The sequence below is a fragment of the Cryptomeria japonica genome, chromosome 9 (assembly GCF_030272615.1).
Source record: "Cryptomeria japonica chromosome 9, Sugi_1.0, whole genome shotgun sequence".
NCBI classification, from domain to species: Eukaryota; Viridiplantae; Streptophyta; class Pinopsida; order Cupressales; family Cupressaceae; genus Cryptomeria; species Cryptomeria japonica.
Genome location: NC_081413.1, coordinates 649,758,501 through 649,770,595, shown reverse-complemented (window position 1 = coordinate 649,770,595; position 12,095 = coordinate 649,758,501). Strand labels below are relative to the sequence as shown.

The following is a 12,095-nucleotide window of genomic DNA, read 5'->3' as shown; positions in this document are numbered from 1 at the left end:
TTCAGACATTATAGTCCTCTTACACTGACTGAAGGGTAATAAAAATGCCCATAATTTTGAGGAGTGTATGTATTTCTTCATCCAAATAATTATTCATGGTGAACAGTTTCTTGATTGGGCTCACCTCATTAGTGACCAAATGCATTTGATGATGGTTCAATTTCCACTAACAGGTTCTTTTATATGTTTCCTTACTTATTCTAGACAATTGCATGCACTAGACCGTGGCCAGGCTTATATGATGAAATAATTTAGATCTATGACTAATAAAATTAGCTTCAATTGGAAAGGAATTACAGGAGTTTCAAAAGAGTGAATGATGCATTCACTATGCGAATGGTGAGGGAAATCCAAGGAGATATGGGTTTGAGAATATCTCCAGAGGCCATCCAGCCGATTAACATATAAGGCAGCTACTTCATACAATTCCAGAGATTCAGCTACATTAGGATTGGAGGATTTGATGGGCTTCCCTATAAATTGCCCAAGTATGCTTAAGACAGATTTGTCTTGATTGAGGTATGTAGACAAGTAGCTGAAATGAACATAAGGTGCCAAGAAAGGAAAAAGGCTGGAATTCAGTTTCCTATTGGTCTTGGCTACTACTCATGTAAGTCTATGTCTGATGTGCTTAACATTCAAAAAGATTTGGTAAAAATTTTCCATGCAATTTTATGAAAGAAGATTCCGTTTTGATAGTAAGGATTTTGTCAAGAAAAATCTGCAACTGGGACCAAGCTTCCATCACATTCCACATTTGGAAGATTAATGGGCAGATTGTGCTGATGAGTATGTGGTTAGAAAAAGGAGTTGGATGAGACTATCCTTGAGACAGATAGTAACTTTCAAGATGAATTGGGATATTTCAGACATTAAAGATGATGATTCTGATTTAATAGACCCTATTTTTATTAAGCATGTACAAACACAGCTAATTGTGTCCATTGATTTTAGTATAAACAAAATTGAAGTTATTGAGACCAAAACTGCAGTGGTGCTTAAAAGAACTCAAGAATGGGTGGCAAGCGCAACCTTCTTCTACTTCATGCCCATCTCCTTCTGCTCACCACATGGCTTCAAGTGGGGAAGGAGATGGTGATGAGGACCCTCTGGAGGAAAGGATAACTAAGAAAACCTATTAAGACACCGCCCAAAAGAAGACCCAAAAATAAAAAGGGAAGGAAATGACAGAAGAAGTTGTCCATGTGCCTTCATCTCCCTCCCAAGCAAGTGGTTCTTCTTCTTCTTCTCATGCCCCTGCAAATTCTCCTCCACAAAATGTGCTACAAAGTTTACCGATCAGAGTTGATCCAACTCCTCTTCCAGAAATGGAAGTTTCTAATAATCCTCCTCTTAGAAGAGCCCTACATTTTGTGTCTCCTAGTACCAAGATGGTGTCAACTCCTACCTCCCCCTCCTAGCTAGAACAAAATCTCTCTAAAAGGAAGAAAACAGTCCACTTAAGTCTCCCTGATAGAAATTGTGTCGGTCAATTGCTCCAAGGGCCCCCAAAGGCCAAGAAACTAAAGACTGCATACAGGGAGCATGTATGTAGAAGTGGCACACCCCTCTACACAAAAAGATGTAAGCTAGGTGACTGCGAAAGATTTCAATTGTACCAGGATTAATTTGGGACCTTCAACCAGAGAAGGAGATGTACACAATTTTCAGGTAACAGCTACCAAGCTGGTGGAAAGGACACGAAGAGATAAGCACACAAAGGATGAATTGAAAGACCAAGTAAAGGTTTTCAGTGATTGCTTGAAATCATTCATCGAACCCACTTCTCAACTAGTAAGCCAAATAGATGCCCCTTTTGACCCAAATTCAACTACTGGAAAAAAAATGGTTGGCAAAATTCATAAATACAAATCTTATGTCATGATCACAAAAGACTTGATCAAAAATGTTGTTTTTAAAGAAATAAAATTTATTCAGGAAGCGAGAAAGATTAGTGACAACATTGAGTAGCTGAAAAAAGATATTGACAGTGAAATTGTAAGTACTAAATGTGACAAGTCTATATGGCAACAAGCAGACAATGACTTGAAAGAAATCAGAGACCTTGGAATGGATAAATTGATAGCAAAGAAAATCTTGCACGGTGCTGTTGATACTCGATGCTTCATGTGAAGGAAGAGTATAGAGTGGAAATTCACTTTCTTGAAGCAAAATGTTATAGAACAAAACAATTTGATAAAGAAGTGTAATCAAGTCAAGTCTGATATTCAGAAAGATCTATTAAACATTGGACTCAATTTGAGAAAGAAAGATGGAACAGAAGATGTAGTGGAAATGTTGAAAAGTGACTTTGAAAAGATAATTGAGGAGTTGTTCAATGAACAGTCATTTTCTGCAAACAATATAACAAATATAGCCACGATTGACTCAGCTTTGGTGCACTGTGATGAAATCCAGCAGCTTTTGCAGCTAAGTTGGATCAAATTAAAGGTAACAGGGCCCTATGGAAATTGAGAACCAAGAACGTTATTATTCCACAGCATCATGAAATACCATCAGTTACCAAGGCATTTTGAGACTACAAAGCCAGGTGTGCAACCCAGCCAATCCCGTCATCACAAAGAGATGGAGACAAAGCTGACTCGGAAAATGTGCCACCTCATCAATAGTTTGTCATTGATGGATTGTTTAAACTCTAAGTTACCGGGTTCGCCCCTGGGACGCCCTGGTATGGGTCCGGGTTCGACCGGGTCCGTGGTACGGGTCCGGTTCGACCTGGGTTCGACCAAGGTTCGAAAAACCCAGGGTGGGTTCGACCCGGGTCGAACCCAGTCGAACCCGGGGTCGAACCCAGGCGAACCCGGGCGGACCCAGGCGAACCCCGGCGGCTGGGCGGCCCGTAAAACTAAAAAACAAACCAAATTTTAATTTTTTTTCAGTTCCGCCTATTAAAAAGTGAAAATCATAACCTAAAAAACACTTCTAAAACACTTTATTGACACATTTCACCTCATTTGTGTTGCAAACAAATTTTTTATGAGAGCAGGTTGAAGAATGTTTGAAGAAAATTTGGCTTCCAAGATCAAAGAGGAGGAGTTGAAGACTGATTTTAGAAGCTTCAACAAGTGTTGCAGCATCATTTCCATACATTTTCAAGCTTCCATTGGCTGCAAGAGGTAGGTTTTTAAACATTTTTTTCCAACTTTTTTTGTTTCACAAATTTTCAAACATGAAACTTGAATTTTTTTTCATTATTTAGTTTTTGTTTTTGAATATGTTTATTTTATTTCTTGCCATAGGAACTAGAATGGCATCTACATCTTCCTCCATTGGCAATGAACAAATAATTGCAAAACAAAGAAATGATCCAAATTCTCCCTTATGGAAATATGTGGACATTATAAAACAACTTCCGGGAGGTGGGGGATTCCGTTGGAAATGCCATGGATGTGATATTGAACGTAATAGTTCATATTATCGGGTGGTAGGCCATTTGTGTGGAATAAAAGGAAGAGGCATCAAAAAATGCCCCGGAAAAAATGGTAAACCTATACCAGATGAGATAGTGATGAAATATATTAGGGAGCATGAGGTGGCAGAAGAGAGGGAAGCCCGTAGATTGAACCAAACCGCATCAAAGAAAACAAGGGGAATGCAAGGCCCTTCTAATCCCAGTATTGTAGTAGAAGACCACCCCTTCTTTGCCACAAATGAACCTCAAAGTGAACCACCCTTGACACGTAAAAGAACAAAGGGGCCTTTAGAAACCGCATTCCAAAATGAGAGTAGAGACAATGCTGATCAAGATATAGTAAGGTGCATTTATGCAAATGGGTTGTCATTCAATGTTGTTCGCTCCCCATATTGGAAGCAAATGATAAAAAGTGTTAATGAGGCACCAAGAGGGTATAAGGGCCCCAGTTATGAGAAGGTACATGGAACATTATTGGAGAAAGAGGTGAAGAGGGTTGAAGATGCATTGAAACCCATAAGGGATTCATGGGTTGAGACAGGTGTAACAATTGTTTCAGATGGGTGGAAAGATGCTAAAAACCGTCCCTTGATCAATGTCATAGCGGTGTCCCCTAAAGGGGCAATGTTTTTGAGAGCTGTGGATTGTGAGGGCCAAATAAAAGATGGCCAATTTATTGCAGAAATTCTCATCTCTGCCATTGAGTCTGTGGGACCTCGCAATGTTGTCCAAGTCATAACGGACAATGCAAAAAATTGTAGAGCTGCTGGTTTGTTGGTTGAGCAACGCTATGATCACATCTTTTGGACACCTTGTGCGGTACATTCACTCAATCTTATGCTACAAAGGATTGGGCAAAAAATAAAATGGATCAGAGATGTGTATGCAGAGGCTGAGGACATCCAGATGTTCATCACAAACCACCACATGTCTCAAGGGATTTTTAGAACCTATTCAAATTTGGAGCTATTGAAGGTAAGTGAAATAGTAATTTAATTTTACATTTTCTGATTTTTTTGAATTTTCAATGTTAATAATATCATTGTGTAAGCTATATTGTGTATTCTTCTTTAAAGTTTGGAATATTTTTTAATCATTTGGCATTAATTTGTGTTATAGGTTGCTGAGACCCATTTTGCATCAAACACAATCGTCTTAAGACGACTTGTGAAAGTTAGAGTGGCACTATGCAATATGGTGATTAGCACCAATTGGACTGTATGGAAGCAAAGTAGCACTGAGAGGGCAGAAAAAATTAGGGATAGAATATTGAATGAGAAATGGTGGGATCTTGTTACATATCTCCTAAGTATCACTGAGCCCATCATGAGCATGATTCGCTATACAGACATGGATAGGCCTTGCATAGGTGAGATTTATGATGGCATTGATTCAATGCTTGAAAAAATAAAGGTCACTATAAATGAAAAAGAGAATGATCCTCAGGAGAAATTCTTCAAAGAACTGGAAGTAATTATTGTAGAGAGGTGGAATAAGATGACCACTCCTTTGCACCTTCTTGCCTATGCCTTGACACCTAAGTACTATAGCAATCAGTTTCTTGATAAACCAGGAAGGATTCCACCGTGGAGAGATCTAGAAGTATCTGATGGGTATAAGGCAGCATTTCTTAGACTATATCCCGATGATGATTTGCGAGATGTTGTTACAAATGAGTTCATAGAATTCGCAAATGGGAATGGTCTAAGTGTTGATGCACTTCATCATAGATCCAAGAAAGATGCTCATAGCTGGTGGTACTTCCATGGCACATGCTTCCAACACCTACAACCCCTCGCTATAAAAGTTTTATCACAAGTAAGTTTAATTAATTAAAATTTTAAATTTACAAATTTTAGTTTATTTATAGTTTACTTTGTCTTCATAGGTTGCTAGTAATTTTATTTTTATTAATGTATAACTTTAATTGTTTACTTTGTCTTCATAGGTTGCTAGTTCATCTACTTCAGAAAGAAATTGGAGCACATACTCTTTCATCCACTCAGTAAAGCGCAATAGGCTGCTATCAAAAAGAGCGGAGAATTTAGTATATGTGCATTCCAACCTACGTCTTCTTTCACACAAACAACATGACTACACACAAGGGGAAACAAAGATGTGGGATATAGAGCCAGAGCATACTGATTTGGATGCTCCTGCTTCTCAGCTTCTTGCATTGACACTTGATGACTCGGAAATTGAGGCAACTTATAGTGCAAGTGCAAGTGGCATTGGCTCATGTAATGTCAATGTCAATGAGGAGGAGGAGGAGGAGGAGGAGAAAGAAGAATTAGATGATCCATTTGATGATTAAACTTTAAGTTTATATTGTTGAAAGTTGAAACAATGATACTTGAATATTTTGTCATTTTGATATTAAACTTGATGTATATGATGATATTATCAATTATGGTATGATCATGATGCTATGATTACAAGTTTATGTTTGTTTTGTTGTTCATATGATGCTATGTGACATGCATATTTTAATTCATGCTTATAGGCTTCACAAATATCAAAATATATATATATATAAAAAAAATTTACATGTTTTTGTACTAACGAACCCAAACCCCTTTTCAAAATTTTGCCGTACCGGGTTCTTCGAACCCGAACCGGAACCCGAACCCGAACCGGCAACTTAGTTTAAACTTCAAAAATTATGCAATGTGAAGTCTTTCAAATGTTTTAAATCTTAAAAAGAATTAGTTATTGTTTAAATATGTAACCAAAAACTTTTACGGGGATGATTATTATCCACGGCTAAGAGAAAGACAATAGAGGTGAGAAAACTACCAGTTTTTGAGAAGGTTGTAAGTCTGTGAGCCTACAAATTCAAATATTCAGAGAATAAGAAATCTATTACTGTTTGTGTGCAATAGTTGATTTCTGCATTATCATTCTTTTGTGTGAGTATGATAATTATTTCTAAGTATTTGATCTTCTCTTATTGGTAAATAATTCATTAAGAAAATCATTCATTTCTTAAGGTGATAAATTAGCATGTGCTCTCATTATTGCCTTGTGAGATTTGCGTATTCATAAGCATAAAAAGTTTCGAATGTTATTTATTCTTTCGGATCTGAATAAATTTTCAAATGTGAATTGAAAACACAAAATACATAAGATGAATTTGTTAACCAACACTGTAAGGTGTTAGTTCTGATATAATAAAGGGTAAGCCTCAATGATGTGGTGGTGACCCTCAAATAAATAAATCATCCTAGAAGTCATCACTAGGTAGATTCACTGTATCCAAAGAATATCGTTTTGTAAGTAGCTTGGGTGGAAAACCACTCATTTTGTTATAAATAAAGGTCTACATTTTTCCATGTACCCAACTATTTTCTAGGGCCAATTGGATGGTATGGTATATAGAAAGTTTAGGTCTCTTACATAAAATAAGTTTGCTTGGTTTTAATAAATGCACTATTGCTTGTGTCAATGAAGCTAGACCAGCTTGAATGTAACCACTAAAAGTTTTTTAAAATAAATTCAATTATTATTATCTTAGAAGTTGATCATGATGTTCATCCCCCTCCCATTCTACAATTCTTTAAGACAGCAATAAAAAGTTGCATGGTTCTCTCAAACCATGATGCAGTCAACCAATGAATAGAACCATGACATATACAGAACTATGTTGCACATAAAGTTTGTAATCTCATTATTTCACATTTCAGACATTTACTACCATGACAGAGGGAATCAAATCTACACAATGTCAAAAGAATTGTCAAAGAATGAAACACATCAAATGTGTTGCAATGAACATCAAACCCCCAAAACTCTGAGATGGATGAAACAGGAGGGAAATTATTAGTGAAACATGGTTCTGTTCTAACTCCCAAGGTTAGATTTAAGAAACAGTTATGAAAAAGGATAAAATTGGAGTGATTGAGGCCCTATGATCTAAATCTATAATTGTGATTGAGACTTATGAGAATCAACAACTTAGCAGAACTCTTGATGTAATTCAATATTTATGCACAAATTTCATGATAATGTAGCCATAATTAAATTAGGGTAAAGATTGTAAGAAGATATTCCTAGGTAAAAATTATGTGCAAGAATGTTTCAGCATCAAAATGAACATTAATCAAGAGATTTTTTTATGTGGTTTGGCCTATGTGGTTTTTCTTATCTCTTTGATGACCTCAATGAGTAATCATTAAATTAATAGCATATTTTCACATTTATGTTGGTAATAATTCAAAGGCAAGGGGGCATAGTTAGCACAAAAGAACCTCTAAGCATTCGTTAGTGGTGAGGGGAATGGTGAATATATTTACCACATTCGACTTTTCATCCTCTAGCCTTTTCCCTCATTGGCAAATTTTTTGAAGCGTGTAATGCATGGGAAAAAACTAGATGGTGAAAAGCCTAAAGCAGTAAATGTGTTTAGTATTCCTCACCCTACTAAAAATGCATAAAGTGCTTTGTGTTAAGTGGGTCACATTGCCTTGTAATTAATACCAACATAAATGAAGAAAGTCAAAAGTGTAGTCAATCCTCATTGAGATCATCTTGGAGATGACATAAAAACCATATGGGTCAAATCCCATATAGAATTCAAACATTCAATTAAAAATTCCAATGAAATCCTTCACCTACTTAACATAAATTCATGAGAGGGTTGTAGCTAGAGTAATCCAACATTTGTAAGAATCATGCGACAAGGTTGATTTAAATGCATTAAATACTCCAAAAGCTTTGCCCATGAGGAGAGAGGCTACAGGTTCCTTCTCCTCCTACTGAATGGATCCATGTGACTGTATGGTATCATAAAATCCATGTTTACTACTTTTGATTTTTTTTGCCAACTTTTGCCAAGTGAAGAATAAGATTCTTTTGCCAACTTGCTTGATTTAACTGCCACACAGCATAGGTATAATGTTCATAGATATAAGAGGAAAGCCACATAGTGGATAGACAACATGTATGTCTACATTTAGTTGCATTGTGATGAGGAGATTTCTAAATGGACATGGAGACATCTATGTTTGGAGGCAATGTTATGATATGAGGACAGGGTCAGATGAACCCATGTAAATGTGATAAGGATGGGGCCTGACCAATCCACGTGGATTTGAAGAAGACTTGTAATAATGTGATGGTTGATAGAGTTGTAGATGTGGATAAAACCAGCCCATGCACATATTGAGATTTGATATCCCAGTATTCTAAGGATGAAACACATAATTTTGATGTTGGGAATGTTGCCATGATATATAGTTATATGTCACATTCATACGGGTTTGAATATAAATATAGGATTAATATTGTATTGAAGGGTTATGTTCACATGTCATTAAATAAGGGTCACATGTCATGTGCACTTGCACATCGGTATATGTATGTACTTAATAATTGTAATGGGTAGGTGAGTTACATCCATATCATTGATAGTAACTAGATGGTTTGTGCATCTACATAAGCATGTGGCCCGCCCCATGAAAGTAATATTAGCTTATCTACCCTTCTATTCTATATAAGGTTGAGAGGATTTGATGGCAAAGAGGGTGTGGCTTGGCATGTTTCAACTTTCAGCTGCCCCCCTTGCTTGTGGCCTTAATGTATTTCCTTTGGTGTCATGTTAATGGAGCTACACATCGTTCATATTTTCATTCTATGTCTATGTATTCTTATGTTCTTAAAATATAAGGGTTTACAGTTGCACACATAACAGTATTGATGGTGATTATGAATAATGGATGTTGTCATGCATTATCTCCGTAGTCTAACATTGTACAAAGAATGAGATCTATGACCGTGCACATCATGATTGGCTTTCTTTTGGAGATTAGCATGCCGCTGCACGTGGTCTCTCTAAGTGCCAGTCTAGGTCTTCAATAGTACATCCAAAATAGACTAGCATTCCCCTTCCCAGAGGTCCCAAAAACTTTAGAATCAGGTGTGATCCAGATTCCAAATAGTCCTTTTGCACTGGCAAGAAATTCCTCAGTTCGTCAAAAACCAATGAAAAATATAGGGATTGGATTGACCAGCTGAAGGCTTGAAGTTTATAATTGCCGAAGCTACACTGCCAAGGATAAGAACTAGGACAATAAAACAGAAACAAGCTTGAACCAAGAACAAATATTCTTATTTTTCAGGGATAGGATAAATTTTACAGTATTTTCTTGCAAATGAAATAATTAGTAATTTTTAAAGTAATTATGAATCATTTAATTTTTCAAGTAATTAAAAACCATTTAAATTTCTACAAATACAAAGATACATCATGTTCAGATTCATCATATAGAGTTTTGTAAACAACAAAAAAATGTTCACACACAACCTGTCAACCACAGCATTGATTTCCACATATTTTGATTTCACTAGTTGGCATCCTCCAATAGGAAAATAAATTACAAATTAAACAGCACATATATCTGAAAATTCCCAGCAGGATATTGATTGTCGTTGAACAGATTTCTATATTACCAGAGGGCTGGGATGATAGATCAAAAGTTGGAATTATTATGGACAGATACTGATATGATTATTAGATAGTTCACAGAAATGTTTTTTTCTCAATGTCTTATTTTCCCAATGGATTCATGCATTCGTCACAGATCAGTAACACCCTAAAAATGCAGATTTTTTTTTTAATTAAAACCATAACAGCCATTGGCAGTCCATTTTCAGCTAACATCAGCTGAAAGTATGAAAAGATTCTGAGATATTTCTTGTTAAAGAACCATTCCTCGAGATTGGTAAATCAAAGTCATAAATAAGTAAATAACTAATGATATAAAATCATCTAGAACCAAGGAAACTCTAAGGACTTTTTTCCCAAGTTTAGAATGGTTGGTGTATTTATACATTACTAAACATACAAATGTAAATATTATAAGTTAATATTTGAGAGAAAACGAAGAATCCTATAAATTCTTTTAAGCTTTGAGGAATACAGTAAAACTTATGAGCAGATTAAAATAAAGTTATTTAACTTAATTTAATCAACATTTTCCAATGGTGGGTGGCTAGGAAAGGCCAACAGAACTGGAAGTACACAATAGGAGTACCTGGTGCATCCCCAATAAAGTGATACATGGAAAGCAAAATTTAAAGCCCCAAAAGATGAAATTAACCCATAAAAAATTTAAATTAAAATCATGATACGACAAAATCCTATACCACAATGCCTGATCCTGGACTTTTTCCAATCAGCAGACCTACTTTTAAAAATTTCGTATTAAAAAACGAATAACTGCTAACAAATAGCCCAAATAGCTTTCCCCCGTGTAGAAAAATTGTTTGTGTTAATGTTATTTCAATAGATGTAAACTGTAGTTTAAGGAAATCCTTATCAAAACTTAAGATATTTGCTTTGCATTGCACAGTTTCCATGGGAATTTTCCACAAAGCTAGGGTGTGCAAACTAGGGAAAAATTAAAAGGATCACACATTTTAAAAGTTCAGAAATCCTGTACTGTTCTTTTCAATATAAATAAAGGGAGCTGTCCCCCCTTGGACAGCAATTTGCCAAAAAAAAGTATAGAAATCCTGGTAAAAATCAGGTTAAAGCCTGATGTGAACAGGATCAGCTGTTTCCGGCTAGAAGTCTATGTCTGCTCCTAAATAAATTTTCTGCAACTGAACCTAAACTCCATCATCCTAGTAAGCATGTGTTGGCTATGAGCACTGATCCTCCCCAAGCAAAAACTGAATTCGATTTAATAAGAAAGTCAACATTGCAGAAGACAATTTATGAGGAGAAATTTCAGAGGGTAAATCCTCTGACAGTCAAAACTATTATAAAATTAAGGAATTGCCGGAGGAGATGAACCACAAGTGGTAAGATGCCCAATCCATACAAATCCTCGAAAGGTTCAATTCCTCGGATGAAAGTTAAAAAGAAAAAATATTTTAAAAAATTCGAAAATTCCATTGCCCAGCCCATATCAAGGGTTCGTTAAATTATTGGACAAGGCTAGGTTTTCATCAATCCTGGACCTGATTTATCCTGAACTCTTACACACATTTAAGTTTGCAGCATGGTCTATCTAACCAATACAATTGAACGCATTTTGATCATAAAAGTTGCAAATTGCAAGGAAAAGTGCTTCAAATCTTACAAAGGCCGTTGACGCTAGGACTTACAGTTCTGTATTACGTCCCCAGCAGCAAAGATCTTCCTTCTAATATTTTGAAATCTGTTGGCAGATCGGTAGGAATTACAGATGAAATACCGCCACTAATATATAGAACAAGAAACCTCAAAAAATCATGGTGTCCCGACAATGAAGATTGGAATACTAATTTATGGAAGAATAAAAATAAATCATTGTATAAAATCCAAAATTTGGAAGCGTCGAAGTGGGCATGGAAGTACGTGTTGCGTAATAATTAGTCAACAATTGATAGATAAGGGTTGTCTGATATTTACTTCTGCGGTGTTTCTACTACAGGTACAACCGCCTGGATTTCGTGTAAATGGGGTTATCCCATTGGTTTCGTTAATTTCCACATGCTTATTTTTATTGAACTAGGTCAAAGATATTTTTCTAGATGGCATAGCTTCTACCTTGTTGGGATGAGTTCGTTTGCCAGTCAAACATATACATATAGATTTTTAATGATTATTTATTATTTATTTAACCACCACATAAATAATAAATTAAAATAAGTAAAATTTAGAATCTTAGTATATGTA

At 35.9% G+C, this 12,095-nt stretch overlaps 1 protein-coding gene across 2 annotated transcripts in view; it reads right to left on the bottom strand.

The window, feature by feature from the left end:
- LOC131066746 (OVARIAN TUMOR DOMAIN-containing deubiquitinating enzyme 12) overlaps positions 1-11,848 on the bottom strand; it is a 49,903-nt gene extending 38,055 nt beyond the window's left edge. Inside the window, exon 1 of one of the 2 annotated variants that reach the window (XM_058001580.2) lies at positions 11,518-11,848. The gene's annotated coding sequence lies outside the window, so the exon portion shown is untranslated. The remainder of the gene's footprint in view (positions 1-11,517) is intronic. The other variant, XM_058001579.2, reaches the window with a different exon arrangement.
- Between the last annotated feature and the right edge of the window lie 247 nt (positions 11,849-12,095).